This window comes from Cibotium barometz, chromosome 22, assembly GCF_041138505.1.
Source record: "Cibotium barometz isolate CiBa-2024 chromosome 22, ASM4113850v1, whole genome shotgun sequence".
NCBI classification, from domain to species: domain Eukaryota; kingdom Viridiplantae; phylum Streptophyta; class Polypodiopsida; order Cyatheales; family Cibotiaceae; genus Cibotium; species Cibotium barometz.
In genome coordinates this window covers 20,195,591-20,213,231 of record NC_141067.1, presented here as the reverse complement: position 1 = coordinate 20,213,231, position 17,641 = coordinate 20,195,591, and the positions used below count along the sequence as shown (strand labels likewise).

Sequence of the window (17,641 nt, the reverse complement as noted above, 5' to 3'; positions counted from 1 at the left end):
TTTCACATTTGGTTCAGGCTTCCCAAGTTGGAGAGCCACGTGCAGAGCCATGTGTGCTACATGACAGAGTGGGCATCACATGCTTTGAATGCCAAGAGAAAAACCATGTACGGGCTGATTGCCCAAGGCTCGTCGGAAAGAAAAAGAGGAGAAACCAGTGGCATTGGCGAATTGTTGGAGGATAAAGATAGAGTGAGGTTGATATGTATGCAAGAAAGAGGATTCATGAGGAGAATGGGAAAGGGGTGGAGACCTCTACACGATTGTATGCTCGCACGAAAAGAAGATAATCCTCTTGCCTGAAAATTAATTTGACACATTTTTCGCTTGGACAAGGGGTCCGGACCATAATTACGAGCAGATTTGAAGGGTGTAAAAGTTAACATGTCGATCCCACAATTGTGTTGAAATGTTCAATGTAGGTTATTTGGTTGAGTGTGTGAACACACCCTACAGGTGCAAGATATTGTGGAAAGATAAGAATGCCACATAAGATATAGTGTGAATGGTAAGAGCCACATAAAAGAATGTGGAAAAGGAGTTGCCACATGGCATGATGACATTGTGTAAAGGAGATTGAGTCAATGGCTATCTATATTAGAAGCCTTTCATTGTATGGTTCACAACATATGCAATAGAGATTGATTGTTGAGTGTGCTACTCTCTCTCTCTCTCTCTAGTCATGGAGTTCTTAGTGTGGTATAACCCACCATAGTTTATGCTTAATCTATGTTACACAACACCATGATCAATCCCATATTAAGTTTTTCAACATGGTATCAGAACTACGATGGGCTCTTGATCATGGTTTAATAATATGTACATTAGATTGTGGTTTGTTAATTAAGCATATGTTATATTTTCAACATTTTCTTATGAGAAAATTTAAGCACACTCTATTATCATTAAGATTGCATTAGAGAGAGTTCATGAAGCTACTTTTGGAGATTGGAGTTGAAAATTGTCAACCATTTGAGAGAGTATGAAGTTGCCAATGAAAGTTGCAAGAAGAGATATGGAACATGGAGTGCTACCACAAAGGTAGGAGCAGAAATTTCAGCAAAGATGGAGTCTTGGAAGCTGCCTCCTCATCAAGGAAGGTGCAAATTGCAATTGCAACATTAAAGGTTGGTTTGTGTATTATATTTCCTCATAGAGTTTTGGTGTTTGAGCATTAGCAGAATACTCAGGTTTTTGAAAGGGTTGCCACTATTGGGATTCATGATTCCTATGGTCCTTGCAAAGTAGTGAAGGACATGGAGGTGCATGTTTTGCTTGGCTATAGCACAAGCAAGTTATGGGATGCTGCGGTGGTCCTTGTTGAGGATACCAAAATGCGTATCGCTCATTGGATTGCTCACAAAGGTTGGGCAAAGTGGTGAAAGTCATGAAGACTTTCATGTTGATGCACCTATGGCTTCTTGCGAGAAGCCACCTGAAGTAGCACCCTTGAATATGCGTGCAAGGATGTTGCATGCAGATTTGAAACACATTTGGAGGGTTTGGAGTAGTTGTCGGCATATGCTCACTTATAGTAGTGCTACGTGTGAACAGGGCTTAACCAAGGGCACTTTTCCCATGTGGTTTTTCCCCTTGGATATCAAGTGTGAAAAGACACTCCATCCATATAACTTTTGTACTTCTATATTATATGGATGTGACTCACATGCAAGGGTTGGCTTGCATTTGTGATCACCACACATTTTGTGTCTAGCTCTCTCTCTCTCTCTCTCTCTCTCTCTCTCTCTCTCTCTCTCTCGTGTGAGCTTCTTTATCCTGCAACTAATCCTAATCTATAGGAAGCCTTGCTGTGTGTGAGTGTGAGAGTCCCCCAACAATTGGTATCAAAGCTGGGTTGCACCCCGTGCAGTTTTGTCGTCACTGCGTTTTTCCGTCGCTGGCTACACAATCCGTCTGTCGATGTCGTCACTGCGTTTTTCCGTCATCACCGGCTGCACAGTCCGTCCACCAGCTAGGTACGGCTAGACATGTGTGTTGTACTAAATAAGTCGGTAGACTTGACTTGACCTAACGTCGGCGGAGCTCGCACCCCGTGAGGCGGCCTAGGGCTAAGCTGAGATCCAACCGTCAGTCGTTGTCCCCAGGTCGCCTGTGCCTATAGTCAACGTCAACAACTCCTGCACCTAGTCCTACAGTAGCCCGTCTTCAGCACTGACGTACCCTGCAACTCTGACACCTTGAACCTCCCCGTCCGCTCGCCACCTTCATTCAGCCAAGGTCAACGTCTGCAGGTCGACTACTGAGATATTCGCAAATTTTTAAAGAAGAAAAAAAAACCACAAAGAACAAAATTTGTTGCAAACATTTTGGTGCAAGTTCAGAGAATTTTGGGGGTTTGGCCGCTTTGAATGGAAAATTGCAGTAAGCACCATATGCAGACTTCTCAATTTGATGCAAAATTGCCAAAAAAATGAACATGCTACTTTGCTTGGAATTTGGAGATTTTTCAAATTGAGGCCAAAATCAGTCAATTGAGCCTCTTTCGGTTGTAGAAATTGAGGCCAAAATCAGTCAATTGAGCCTCTTTCGGTTGTAGAAATTTGGGGCTTTTCTGAAAATTGAAAAATTGACTGCACATTGAAGCAATTGCAGTGCATAAAAATTAGGGCTTTTCAATTTGGAGCATGTAATCGGGGATTACAGCGGTGATTTGTCACATATGTATACACATTATGTGTAATTGGACAATTTGATGCACGTTTGTACTTGCTTGAAGTTGCAGGTAAAAATTTGCACAGGACATTTGGTTGCCTGGCAGTGCACATTGGTGCTTGGCTTGCTTGCACGTATATTTTGTTGACATGGCTCAAAATGCTACATATGTATTTGGTGTGCTCACCCAAGAGGACAAGTTGGATGGATCAAACTACTCCCTCTGGAGTTTCATGATCTGTAATTTGCTGGTAGCCAAAGCGCTTTGGGACATCGTGTGTGGTGACGAAACATGCCCACTTACCATACAATAGGCAACACCTCAAAGGGGAGGTGCTCAAAAAGCTCTTGAGGTAGAACCTGCTCCCACACAAGAGCAAAAGAGATGGGACTCTAGGGATGCACAGGCCATGTCCTTGATAGTCCTTTCAGTGAAAAGGTCTATTAATTCCACACATTCGGTCTTGCAAGACATCGAAGCTTGCATGGGACACATCGGAAGCAATGTATCAAGTACACAACGAGGCAAGAGTTGCCTACTTGAAGAGGCAATTGGATCTTCTTTCTATGGATGAGGGTGACTCCATGTCAGATCATCTCACCAAAGTGAAAGATTTGCAGGAATAATTTGCTTAACATTGATAAGGTTATCCCAAACAGACAGTTGGTCACCAACACTCTTCATTCTTTACCAGCTTCCTACTTGGGCTTTTACACCTCTCTCAACCTCTCTATGAGAGGAGGTGGTGATCCTGTCACTTTTGGAAGAGCTGGTGGGTTTACTCTTGCAGAAAGAGCAAACAAGAGCAAACCTATCTAGCAACCGTGGTGGAGACAAGGCCTTTACAGCCAAGGATAAGGGTAAAGCAAAGAGCATTAAGCATGCGGGACAACAGTCTAGTAAGGCTGGTCATGGACAGCCCTCTTCTGGTGGTGAAAAGTCTAACAAAGGGGATGCAAACAAGCCTAAAAAAAGAAGGAAAAATGTCACTACTACCATAAGCCTAGCCACTACATCAATGAATGTAGAAAGCGGATTGCAAAAGAGAAAAAGAAAGATGCAGGCAATGCAGTAGCAAACTCTTCTGATGACAAAGCAGAGCAATCGGCTAATGTATTCAAGAAGAGTACACTTTTTTTGTCACATGCACTCATAGTTGTTAGGTACGATACCATACGGTCCGTACAATACGATACTGTACGGAAAAATACGATATGATATTTAAAAAAATTCTTATCTTACGGTCTTTTAAAAAAATACTTACAAACTTTAGTATTTTCAATTTCAAAGAGAAGACAAGTTGTCACATGAATCAAACCAAAATTCCATTAAAACCAAGTTGAAAACATACATAGATGTTAGGCTAAAGCCTAAGTCATACAATGCGAGGCGCTCTAGGCGCATGTAGCCGTAGTAGTAAAAAAGAGGTGCACAAAAGAGGAAGGAAATCTAGATGGAGAAGTGATCACTGTTAAAATCAGAGCTCTCGCTAGGATCATCTCCATCAGAAGAGTGCCTATCGGAGAACTTGCAGAAGTCACCCTCACTAAGGATGTTGCCCTCGTCATCAAACTCGAGCTCTCTAAGCTCCTGTGACAAGGCAATCCGAGTGTCCTCATTTGCAACAGCGGAGGAAGAACTACCGGAACCTCATCGTGTGTTTTTAAAATTTACTTATAAACTTAGGTATTTCCAATTTCAAGATATGAATATACTGAATTTCCAGCTCTCTCTCTCTCTCTCTCTCTCTCTCTCTCTCTCTCTCTCTCTCTCTCTACTCTCCCTTCTGTTTGCATTTTTGCATCAGCATGTTCTAAGTGGTGTTTAGGGCTGAAAGAAGACTCCCAGAGCTTCCGCGTGTTACATTGGTATCAGAGCATCAGGCTCAGCAATCCTAAACACTGTTTCAATCCCATATGATGGTGTACAGGTCCAAGGTACAGGAAAAGTGCACGGATACGAAGCCCAAGGCAAGGAACACAAGATCGGGAAGAGCTCCCAAGAGGTTTGTTGGTGGTGTTCCACAAAGCCAGAGGGGATGGCAGTCCTGTGAGCCAGATAGGTTCTCGGGCAACGGTCCCAAGGGAGGATTATCCTCCAAGGGGTGATGTGAGTGCCAGACTCATTTTCTCAGGAATGAAGACCAAGACAGTGTTCAGAGTCAGGGCAGGAATGGATTGGGGACTGGAAGGAACAGATGCATAGATCTTATTCAAAGTCAAAGTGGTTTTGGAGACCGGGCCGGGTTTTCAGAGAAAAGGGTTGCCAGAGATGGATGGATGATAGAGGGACTTCGGGAAAAGAATGGGATGATGACAGTCATCCAAGAACAGGTTGGAATCCCGTCATCAAGTTTAGCAGAGGGGGATGTCATGTGCAAGAATTGCCATGGACATATCCTGATGCTAGTCCAGAAGGGGCAGCCAGAAAAAGATGATAAGAACGAGAAGTTGGAGCATAAAGTGTTGTTTTGGCTAGTGTGGACTTGGATCTTGTCGGCTGCAAGGAGGGTACTGTCGACTGCTGCAAGGTTTGTCGACTGAACCGGATGAGAGGCGGCTGAAGCCGCATCAAGTTGTATGAGATTTTGTCCAGTCGGCTAGCCGACTCTGGTCGGCCAGTTCTCCTTATGCGCAAGGGCCTATAAATAGGCGTAGGTGCTCATTGAGTAGATCATTCTCTCCCTTATGGAGTGGGTCAAGAACTAGGATTATTTTGGTGTACTACACCTTTTCAAGAAGGCAGCCTATGGCTGTAGATGTAGGGTACCTTTTTGTACCATATGAATATACTGAATTTCCAGCTCTCTCTCTCTCTCTCTCTCTCTACTCTCCCTTCTGTTTGCGTTTTTGCATCAGCACGTTCTAAGTGGTGTTTAGGGCTGAAAGAAGACTCCCAGAGCTTCCGCGTGTTACATTGGTATCAGAGCATCAGGCTCAGCAAACCTAAACACTGTTTCAATCCCATATGATGGTGTACAGATCCAAGGTACAGGAAAAGTGCACGGATACGAAGCCCAGGGCAAGGAACACAAGATCGTGAAGAGCTCCCAAGACGTTTGTTGGTGGTGTTCCACAAAGCCAAAGGGGATGGCAGTCCTGCGAGCCAGATAGGTTCTCGGGCAACGGTCCCAAGGGAGGATTATCCTCCAAGGGGTGATGTGAGTGCTAGACTCATTTTCTCAGGAATGAAGACCAAGACATTGTTCAGAGTCAGGGCAAGAATGGATTGGGGACTGGAAGGAACAGATGCATAGATCTTATTCAGAGTCAAAGTGGTTTTGGAGACCGGGCCGGGTTTTCAGAGAAAAGGGTTGCCAGAGATGGATGGATGATAAAGGGACTTCGGGAAAAGAATGGGATGATGACAGTCATCCAAGAACAGGTTGGAATCCCGTCATCAAGTTTAGCAGAGGGGGATGTCGTGCAAGAATTGCCATGGACATATCCTGATGCTAGTCTAGAAGGGGCAGCTAGAAAAAGATGATAAGAACGAGAAGTTGGAGCATAAAGTGTTGTTTTGGGTAGTGTGGACTTGGATCCTGTCGGCTGCAAGGAGGGTACTGTCGGCTGCTGCTGCAAGGTCTGTCGACTGAACCAGATGAGAGGCAGCTAAAGCCACATCAAGTTGTATGAGATTTTGTCTAGCCGACTGCTGGTCGGCCAGTTCTCCTTATGCCCAAGGGCCTATAAATAGGCGTAGGTGCTCATTGAGTAGATCATTCTCTCCCTTATGGAGTGGGTCAAGAACTAGGACTGTTTTGGTGTACTACACTTTTTCAAGAAGGCAGCCTATGGCTGTAGATGTAGGGTACCTTTTTGTACCATATGAATATACTGAATTTCCAGCTCTCTCTCTACTCTCCCTTCTGTTTGCGTTTTTGCATCAGCATGTTCTAAGTGGTGTTTAGGGCTGAAAGAAGACTCCCAGAGCTTCCGCATGTTACAAAGGCTGATTTGAAAGCTGAATTTGATATGTCGGATTTGGGGCCTTTACACTACTATATCGGCATACAGTTTATGCATAGAGATGATGGTATTGTTATGCAGCAATTCAACATACTCTCCCTTCTGTTTGCGTTTTTGCATCAGCATGTTCTAAGTGGTGTTTAGGGCTGAAAGAAGACTCCCAGAGCTTCCGCATGTTACAAAGGCTGATTTGAAAGCTGAATTTGATATGTCGGATTTGGGGCCTTTACACTACTATATCGGCATACAGTTTATGCATAGAGATGATGGTATTGTTATGCAGCAATTCAACATAAAGTATGCAGGTTACACAAAGCATTTTATGGGTTAAAACAAGCTCCAAGAGCTTGGTATGATAAAATACATACTCATCTAACCAGCCAAGGTTATGTGAATAGTCCAACTGAAAGCACATTGTATGTGAAGAAAACTGGTGCCGATACTCATAGTCATCTTGTATGTAGATGACATGTTCATAACAGGGACTAGCAAAGAACAAATTTCAGATTTCAAGGCTGATTTGAAAGCTGAATTTGATATGTCGGATTTGGGGCCTTTACACTACTATCTCGGCATACAGTTTATGCATAGAGATGATGGTATTGTTATGCAACAAACTAAGTACATAAAAAGTTTGCTAAAAAGGTTTCACATGGAAGAATGTTAGCAAATTTCTACTCCAATAGAACCAGCTGTACGGCTTACTATGCATGATATTGGTGAGCCTTTTGAGGCTAGCATTTACAGCCAGGCAGTGGGATGCCTCATTTACTTGTGTAACACGAGGCTTGACATATCTTTTGGGGTGTCTTTGTTGAGCAAATTCATGCACAGCCCAGGCACAAAGCATTGGCAAGCAGTCAAACGCATTTTTCATTATCTTCAGGGTACCCTGGATCTTGGTTTGTTCTATCCCAGGAAGAGCAGCTTGCAGCTTTATGCATACAGTGATTCAGATTGGGCTGGTGATTATGATACCAGGCAATCCACCAGTGGGAATTGTTTTTTTCTTGGGAGTTCATGCATATCTTGGTTGAGCAAAAAGCAACCCACTGTTGCCACATCTACGTGCGAGGCTGAGTAAAGGGCAATCTTCACAGCTACAGTAGATTGTGTATGGTTGCAGAGATTATTGGCTGATCTTCGTCAGTGTCAGCAGACACCCACCACCATTCTCACTGATAGCAAGAGTGCTATGGCCGTGGCACGAAATCCAATATTTCATGCACGTACCAAGCACATTGAGATTCACTATCACTAGGTCAGAGAGAGGTTACATGCAAGGGAGATCAGTTTATCTTCCTGCCCTACACAGGATAATGTTGCAGATCTGTTCACAAAGGCTTTACCGCAAGAGAAGTCTGAAGCTTTCCGCAAAGCTTTGGGCTTACTCTCATACACATAGAGTGATCTGCTACCTTTTACAGGTTCACACTTCCACTATAGGGGGGATTTGTAGGCATATGCTCACTTATAGTAGTACTACGTGTGAACAAGGCTTAACCAAGGGCACTTTTTTCCATGTGGTTTTTGTTACCATTTGGTCCATCTCCATTTTTGGAGCCACTTCTATGGGACTGTCACTCCATAGAGCGGCCAGATTTGTACCATGTTCACATGTGGCCAAGCCAATGCCCCATGTGAAAGGTTCAGTCATCTTGTGTCACATGGACGGGAACCAGTTTTGTGCCACACGTGTGACCAATATTGCACCATATGGACAAGAGCATGTTTGTTGCCACCCGTGTATGACCAGGATTGCATCTTATCCATGGGGCTGTCACTCCATGGTAAGACTGATATTTGTACCGAGCTTTGTCCATGGAATTGTCACTCCATAGGAAGGCCCGTGCTAAGATTTATGTTTTGCCAATGGGACTGTCACTCCATAGGAAAACCAAGACTTCACATTTCTATCGTGCCAGTTTTGTGCCCGACAAGAAATTCTTATACAAGTTTCATGAAAGGGAGATTTCGTCCATTACATGTGCACATGCATTCATGTTTGCATGCATAAACTTGTTTTCGCATGAATTGTTTTCGTGTGTTTGCCTGCTATGACGTGTCAGAACACTGGACGAGAAGTCCCTCCCCATGGCAGACCATTGGTGCCTAGGAGGGGATTGCAACATGCTGGAGGATGCAGGGCAGCCAGGAGACCATTCATGGGCCGGAGCTCGCTGCCTGGGAGGAGCTAGTGCTGCAGGTGAGGCCAGGATCCGTGGACTCTCTCGGAGTTTGGCAGGATGCAGGGGAGTTTATCTTTCTCGCGCTCGGATAGACGGGCCACAGGAGTTAACCTTTCCCGCATCGACAGGTTTTACATTGATGAGTGGGCTTGCGATAGAGGTGGCACTGTGGGTATACTTGCAGGCTCTTCTTTTTCAGACCACTTTCCAGTGCTTCTCCAGATCGAGGACCCTACAAGAGGAGAGCGAGGCCAGAGCGTCCGGATTCCAGATTGTCTCATAGAGGAGCCCGAGATTGCGACCAGAGTTGAGCAGGTCTGGTGGGAGCTTCAGTTCAGGAGAGGATCGGCAGCCAGTGATCTTGACAGGGGTTTGCAAGAGATCAGTAGGATGCTCAGACAGGCTGCCCTGGACCGTCTGGAGGCTTTCAGAGAGCAGGAGAGGAGCCTGCGGAGGAGTCTAGCTTCCCTTCAGAGACTTCAGGAGAGGGATCCTACGAGCCCTTGGATTTCAGAGCAGATGGAGTCAGCTCGCACAGAGATCAGATCCATCGAGGAGAGGAGGGTGGAGTTCCGATTCCATGCTCGGGCATCTTTTTGGACACAGGCTGGAGACAGAGTGACTCGGGATTTCTTTGAGGTGACAGGGCCTCGCTTCAGACGAGAGGGTCTCAGGCGTCTTCGGCAGGCTGATGGCCAGGTAGTGGTGGATCCCCCCAGGGTTCGGGCGATCGCCACAGATTTTTACAGGGATCTGCTCTCCGCTGAACCAGCAGATGACAAGGTGAGAGAGGCTCGGGAGGCAGTCTGGAGCTTCACGAGACCGGTTGTGCCGGCCCATTTGCAGCACTCCCTTCTCTCCCCCTTCTCGGATGCGGAACTGGAGGCGGCTCTTCAGGCACTTCCTCGGGGCAAATGCCCAGGAGAGGACGGTCTCTCAGTGGCTTTCTTCCAGAGGTACTGGGGTCTCTTGCATAGGGGCTTCAGATTGGCATTCCAGGAGATCATGGAGTCGGGAGACATGCCGGACAGCATGGCAGAGGGGTTGATTCACTTGATCCCCAGAGGGAGGAGACAGACTGGAGATTAGACAGTGGAGACCGATCACCTTGCTAGGCACGGCCTACAAGGTCCTAGCTAAGGCGATCAGCAGGCGGCTTCAGCCCCACCTTCTGGACATCATCCACTCCACGCAGACAGGCTTCATCCAGGATAGGAGCATCCTGGATAACATCTTCTCTTTCTGGGAGGCTACGGCTTTGGCTAGATTTCGGCAGGAGGATCTGGCAGTGCTCCTTCTCGACTTCGAGAAGGCATATGATCGGGTGGACTGGGCCTTCTTGGAAGGCACTATGGCGAGGATGGGCTTCCCCCCTCAGTGGATCCGAGGGGTCTCTGCACTCTACACATCTGCTCATAGCCAGGTGCTGATACAAGGCGTGCGCGGAGAGAGGTTCCAGCTCTCGCGCTCGGTGCGGCAGGGGTGCCCCTTGGCGCCCTTTCTTTTTCTTTTTGTGGCGGAGGCCATGAGCACTTTCTTAACGGCACAGGATACAGGTTTGCGGGGCCTCCAGCTCCCCATCCGCACCTCGGAGGAGCTCCTAGACTCGGAGTTTGCGGATGACACTACTGTCTATCTTCAGGGAGGGGAGGAGAACCTCCGCCGCTTCGCCTCAGCCATGGACAGGTTTTGCAGAGCTTCGGGCGCTTTGATCAACTGGCACAAGTCGTGTGGGTTGTGGGTCAGTTCTGGGCCCCCCCGACTTGGAGGCCAGTTGATGGGTTTCAGTGGCTGGCCCCCGGCACTACAATGCGCTATTTGGGATGCTATGTGGGCATTGACATATCTCCGGAGCAGCAAATAGCCCCCCTTCTTCTGAGCATTCGGAAGAAGCTTCTGTATTGGAGTACCGCTCGTTTATCTCTGGCTGGCCGAGTGGTTGTGGCCAACCAGGTTCTGCTTGCTACCATGTGGTACATCACTTCTTGCTGGGCCTTCTCTAGGGCGTGCATTGGCCAGGTGCAGAGGCTCATCAGGAACTTTCTTTGGTCCGGTGGCGACGGGCGGCCCGCCAGGGCCAAGGTGGCATGGGCTATGATCACTCAGCCGAGGGAGAGAGGCGGCCTGGGCATAGTTGATCCTATTTGTCAGAGCCGAGCTTTGCTTGGCAAGTTGGTGGTTCGTGGCCTCCTACCAGGCGCTGAGCCGTGGAAGGAGTTTCTTGTTTCCAGGATTCTCAGCCGCACTCCTTCTCTTAGCGGCCCCTGGACCCCCAGCATCAGGTGGATCTTTACAGAGCAGCGATCCAGAGGAGTGGGCCTTGGTTTCGAGGAGCGTTTTGCAGCTAGCCTTCTGAGGGCCTGGGAGCATCTGAGACCGTCACTCTTCCAGACTCCCCCGGGCACCGATGAGGAGCGCCTGAGGCAGCCATTGATCTGGAACCCCTTGATCCGACTTCCCAGTGGTCATATGGTTGGATCGCGATTTCATGTGTCGTGGGGCCCGTTGAGCTCCGGCCCAGCCCAGTCCTTAGACGACTGGATATGTTTTCAGCAGCTGCCTCCAGAGGTTCAGGAGAGGAGACTCAGCGGGATGAGGGGCAGAGAGTTGATGAGGCGGGACATTGAGGCGGCCATCCCCCGGGAGTGGCGGACTCCAGTACAGGACCCTCCACCTCCACAGTGGATGGGCGGACTCCAATACAGGACCCTCCACCTCCACAGTGGATGGGCGTCTTTACTCGGCATGAGATCCTTCTAGCGGTCTGCGGCTCAGCAGAGAGAGTCGCCCCACTCACCTTCGAGGTGGGAGAGGGAGGCGAGCTTCAGAGGACCCGACTAGATTTGGATGAGTTCCAGGGTTGTATCTTTCAGAGGGTGCGGGTGGTCGGCTTTCATCAGAGACAATGGCATATAGACCCCTCACCGGCCTCGATAGGGGAGGACTATTCTTGGAGATTATGGGCTTGGGACAGCAGGCCTCTTATTCGCCTTCAATGGGATCTAGGCGAGTGGCTTTGGCGAGATCCCTATTCGGCCCCTACCAGCCCAGGCACCCCCTTTTTTCAGTACACAACGAGGCTGGGGCGGCGGATCCAGAGGCACAGGATAGTGGGCACCCCGGCGGCGGCCGAGCATCGGCGACGACAGGGGCTCTCCCCTGCCTTCCTTAGGGACTTCTGGCAGCGCCTTTGGGGTAGCTTCCGGCCCCGGAAGGTGACACTTTTTCTCTAGCTTACAGCGCATAGAGGACTGGCTGTGGGGGCATCCTTGTACCTATCGACAGCTACTCCTGTACCTGCCATTAGTACCTAGTTGTTGCTACCCTTGTGCTCATCATCAGTACCTGCCGACTACGGCTACCTGCACCGACCAGGACCACATTAAAGGGAGGAACAGTTTTCTCACCTTAAATCCCAATTTGAATCTCAATCAGGTACTTGTTTCTGTATTTTCAAATTCAGATAATTTTAAATTTAAATGTTGTTTTTCCAAGTCTTGTGTAGGCAATCATCACCACCGGTTGCCTTCACCATGGAAGGCCACTGGGATGGTGATCTTTCCACGTGGGTACCCTGACCGCACCTTCCCATTCAGAGGAGCCAGTAAAGATCAATGGGGTTTGAGGGAAACTGGGAGCAAAGCTTACTTGGGAGCACCAGGTATCACTCCCTCTGCGGTGTCTCACCTTGCCAGGTGCTAGTACGGGCGTGCCTGTTGGTGCACGGTCCCGGAAGACCAGTGAGGAGCGGGTGTTCATCCAGTGAAGGTGGGAGACTGCCTGCGATTTGGTCTACTCCGACAACCGAATCTTTATCAACAGAAATCTTATTGTTTTCAGTTGTATTCACTCCATGTTATGGAGAAATCTGGCCTTGGGGCCCTTGACACTTGTACATATAAATACTCCAAGAAATACAAACCGTATTGAGGGGGGGGGGGGGGAGGGAGGCTTTCCGGCCCCAGTGATAGTGTCAAGTGTTCTTTCTCATTTCCAGTTTTAATGTTACAAGTATTGTCCATTGTTTGTATTAGTTAAGTGATCTAAGAATGTGTATTTTATCTTCCCCTTGGGGCCCTTGACACTTGTACATATAAATACTCCAAGAAATACAAACCGTATTGAGGGGGGGGGAGGGAGGGGGCCTTTCCGGCCCCAGTGATAGTGTCAAGTGTTCTTTCTCATTTCCAGTTTTAATGTTACAAGTATTGTCCATTGTTTGTATTAGTTAAGTGATCTAAGAATGTGTATTTTATCTTCCGATTTGTAGGCCTCCTATAGGGAGCGGTTACATTGGTATCAAAGCCCAGTCGTCTCTCTTTCTCAAGAGGAGACACGGTGTTTTGAGATCGGAAGCAAACACAAACACTTGACTCAATGGACAGCCAAGGCAACCCTTTTGAAGTTCCAAATTTGAGAGGTCAATCAAGTGCCTCTCGCGATTCCGATGCATTGCATGGAAGGCACAAGCCTCTTGAGAGAGTTTGTGACAGTGCTTTGATGGGACAGCCATCCCATGGAAAAGAGCCTATGCATGTAAAGCTTTTATAGCTTTATTAACATGATTAAGACTTAATCAATAAACATAAGACAAATGCTGCAAGAAAGATTGAGCTGTTTGCATTGAGACAGGGGCCTTTCTTAAATAGAGGCCGAAAGGGTACAAGTGAAGAGACGCATCCCTGGGAAGGGGTGTGGCTCTTGAGTCAACGGTTATGTCCTTTGGAGTTAGGGGTGTGTCTTTTAATGAATAAACATGTCCTTTGATAGTGACCCATGTGTAAGGGTGTGACCCTTCACAAGTGTCCTTTCAGTTAATAAGAGATTAAGGAGTAATTAAGGAGAGATTAAGAGAGTAAGTCACAATTCGAAAGGAGAGGTGTTTGGCAATGGTGTTACACGAGAATGTGGAACCATCGGCAAGCTCTACTTCATAAACAACAGTACTTGGAGAAGTCCGAATCTTCAATCTCTGAGTCAAGGTGGTTCCCACAAAATTATGAGAACACCCACTGTCAATGAGCACCTGAATAGGGTGACTGGAAATAGAACCTTGAAGAACCAAAGCCTGAGTAGACCGCTGAGGCAACGGTGAAGAGGCAGTTTGTGCTGTAGCAATAGCGGTAATTATTGAAGCATGTGCAATAGCATGGTGATTAACTGCACGCTTTCCTTTGTCAGCAATGTTAACCTATGACGGACATTGAGACGTACTATGTTTTACGTCATTAATTTAAATATTTTGAGTCATGGGCCGGGCTTGTCGGCACCATATGTTAAGGATGAAGGGATTGGGTGATCGCCGATGAGAGGCGCACCTTGAATATCAGAAGGATAAGGGTTAGGGTCGGCCGGCCATGTATGGGCGCCCAAGTGTGAACGGCCAAGTCACCTATAAGAGTCAAATGTAACCCTAAAATCCTCATTCTCATGTGTTGTGAATACAAGAGTGCTCTTGCCTTATCTCCTTGGTTTCCTTCTCCTGCGTGTGTGAGAGAGAGAGAGAGAGAGAGAGAGAGTGAGAGAGCGATCGAGCACTGTGTAGCGGCACGGCGGCGGAGAGGCGGTAGAGCGGCGACGGCGGCTCCTCCTTCACTGCTGCGACGCGGGAATCCTTCACGGAGGCGGTTAGAGCGGTGAGTGACACACCCTTGCATTCTGTTTGAGCTTACTTCCCTAGTTGTATGCTTGCAGCCATTCGTGGCTCGCATACGGTGCTCGGTAAGTCCCCAGCTACGACCTGTGCGGCAAAAGCGCACATTTTTGGCGCCGCTGCCGGGGAGTTGCCCTGCACCAAGCTCCAGTTTGCAACTCGGGCTGCTGCGTGAAGTTTAATTTACACTGTAGGAAAGCGACTCTGTGTTTGTTGTTGAGGTGTTTTCGTGTTTTGCAATCTGTTTCTGCAATTTGTTTTCTGTATTTCTGTTTCTTTTGTTATTTGTCCGCTCCGCGCGTAGGCGTGCATTCTGTTATCTGGTTTTCTGCATGCGAGGGAGGATTTCTGAATCCCCAGACCTGTGCTGTGTGCGAACTGCGCCGCGGCCAAGGCTGAACCCCAGAAAGAAACCCTAGAAAAAAACCAAACGTGTGAAGAGGAAAGAAAAAAACCAAACATGTGAAGAGGAAAGATTTTTCAATTGGAAAAAAATTTTGAAAAGAAAAAACCCCCAATTGACCCCGACCCCGACCCCGACCCCGACCCCGGCCTCGGTCTCGGTCTCGGTCTCGGTCTCGGTCTTTTGATATATATATATATATAGGAGAGTGAGCCTCCATAGCTTTCTTTCAAGTGAGAGCTTATGGGAAGTTGTGTCCTATATGTAGCCCACTCCCCAAGGAGTAAAGTGAGCATGTGGGATAAAGCCCTCACCCTTTCCTCCACAAGCAAATAGGCTTTCGCCCCTTTCCCCATAGACAAACGGACTGTTTTGAGGACCACACGAGCTCCGGATAGGCAAACACGGTGCTGTAAAGCACGCTAGGATCCTTTGAACGATACGCTCGTTTCGAGCTATCACACGCCCTAGTCCAAGTTCGACCATAAGTAAGGGGGTCAAAAACGGGTTAAAAACAATCTAAAAACAAGTAAAAACGGGGTGTGAAACACCTAAGAAACCACTTGTGTGGACTTCAAGGGTAGTTACCAACGCCCGTAGGGTACCCACGTCACATGCATCTACGCTCTGGTCGGGTACTAGAGCCTGAGCCACTAGAAAGCGTTTCAGTTTACGCAGGCTCACACCATCCCTCCACGTTGGCATCTTGGCCTTCGGCTGGAACCCGAGTGCAACCCAAGATCCACGAATAGTGGATAGTGACTCGTCCTCTGACTCAGAAGCCATGGAAGGGCACCCTACCAAGAACCCTGAGGAGACAAGCCAAAACATGCCAGTTGGGGCCCCACAACCCGGATCTAGCATGTTTAGTCGTCTAATAGAGACCTTTAGTAGGGCTACACGCTCTGAACATGCGACAAGCGAAGTAAATGAAGAAGGAGGGGTAGTAGATTCGCCATTCACATCTTATGTAGACCCTACCCTCCCAAAGAGTGTCCATGTGGATATTCTACCCACTTCGTTTAATGAGGGCCCTACTGAGCTACCACATTCCGATGCTCTTCCTGAAGTAGAGGTCCCTAGAAGCCAATCCATAAGAAGTGACATTGCGTCCACTTCAAGAGAACCGTTTGGCACACCAAGTCTGGATGGGATATTTCTCAATGAAAATTGGGAATATGATCTACACACAGAGACTCTAACTAACCTATACACGGGCTACACATACCATGTAGGTTGGTTAGAAGTCCTACGATCTACATCTAGCGCCACTAATCTAGAGGAGCAACAACAAATGATATGTGAGGTTATTCACAGAATTATCCAAATTGAGAGGCAAAATAGGGGAGTGAACTTAGGTTCCACTGGCCCTATGAGATTTTTGGATACAGGCAAGGCCAAACAACCAACCCTATCACAATTGGAGACTCCCTCGGTGAGTCCCATAGACCCTTCATATGTTGTTTCGCCTGGAGTCTCAATGCAGGTTGAGCCCACGAGCAGTAACTTTAGCTTTCCAACCTTGGCTCAACTTTCCATTAAGGAATCCACAATGCCTACCCCAATGATGAGCATAACGGAAAGTGCACCTGTTACCGTTGTAGTTAGTACGACGCCGCTACCTAGTGGAACAGTACATACAACAGTGCGTGCCAGTGCCTATCAACCATATGTACCTATCGCTACTCATGCTCATGTAGCTCCTACGCCTCTTAGTATGCCAATGGCGTATACTCCACGACCGCCTTATCACAACCCTTATCCAAGAGGAGCTAGGCCTAGTCACATATCATATCCTATGTCATTTGCCAACATACTCAGACCAACGCCAACTCCTATCAGCCAGGCTATCCCAGAAGTGCCTCCACCAGCTTTGCCTGCCCTCCTAGGTGATCTCGCAGCATTTGCTCAGACGATCGGACGATCTATTGCGGAAAACATGCGGGGCATGCCTGAGAGAGAACCTAGAAGCAAGGCAGTACAAGTGGCTAAGCTCACTCAAAACTTCAGTGGTAACGAAGATGTGAGGAAGCACATTGAAGTCTTTGAACACGTGTGTGATTCCTTGGAAGAGCACAATGAGCTGCATAAGTGTAAAGCCTTAGGCTTAACCTTGAGTGGGAAGGCCAGAGATTGGTATCGGACCTTAAGGGTTGAAGAGCGCACTCACTACCCCACTCTCAAGAGATTGTTCTTGAAAGAATACATACGTGAGGGTGTGCTTTGGGGAGTAGCATCTCAACTCCAAAAAGCTGAATGCGAGGAAGGGGAGTCAGTGAGAGACTTTATAAGTCGATTGAAGCATCTAAATTCTCGCTGCACTCCCGATGAGCGCTTCAATAATAACCAACTGCTCGATAGATTCATCCGAGGATTGCGCCACGAGGACATATACAATGGCCTAGTCATTAGAGGTCTTACAACGTGGGAAGCAGTCACTGCCAATGCAATCCAGTTAGAAGACAACTTGATGATTGCAGGTAAAAAGGTGTCTTCGGAGACAAAATCCGTTAGTTCGCAAGTTTCTGGGCACGAGCCAATGACGGTAAAACCTATTGCCAAGGAGCCCAAGATATCTGAAATGTGTGTGACCGACCTTACTAAGGCTCTCCAAGAATACTTTAGGGGAAATCGAGCTCCTCAGAATAGCCATATGTACCCAAGGAGAGAGCAACAATGGTGTTCGGTGTGCTTAGGACCACATAGCACGAGTGAATGTCCCACATTCAGAGTCAAATTCAATGGGAATTGCAA

General features: G+C 47.6%; 1 protein-coding gene across 2 annotated transcripts in view; it reads right to left on the bottom strand.

The window, feature by feature from the left end:
- LOC147626361 (putative phosphatase SPAC513.02) overlaps window positions 1–17,641 on the bottom strand; it is a 98,769-nt gene that overhangs the window by 63,878 nt on the left and 17,250 nt on the right. The window lies entirely within an intron of this gene.